Source organism: Metschnikowia bicuspidata, assembly GCF_001664035.1.
Source record: "Metschnikowia bicuspidata var. bicuspidata NRRL YB-4993 chromosome Unknown METBIscaffold_1, whole genome shotgun sequence".
Taxonomy (NCBI): domain Eukaryota; kingdom Fungi; phylum Ascomycota; class Pichiomycetes; order Serinales; family Metschnikowiaceae; genus Metschnikowia; species Metschnikowia bicuspidata.
The window spans coordinates 1,039,330-1,039,588 of record NW_017387731.1 but is presented as its reverse complement, the minus strand read 5'-3'; positions in this window follow the sequence as shown (position 1 = coordinate 1,039,588).

Here is a 259-nt window from a genome sequence, read left to right as displayed (position 1 = left end):
GCGCTGGTTTTCCTAACCTCAACTATAGTTTTTGGGTCTTTGCAACTTGGAATTTTAAGCTAATTTTCCAAAAAGTCACAGATTTCGAGGAGACCAATGCATGAACTCAAAATAATAAGTGATAAGGTGAGAATCTTTCCTGATTCTATGATCAGAATTGAGAATCTTGAAGCTTCAAAATACCCTTCTACATAATATGTGTAACATTTTGGATACCAAATGTCACTAAAAGGATCTCTTTTCAAGACCTCTTTGAGTA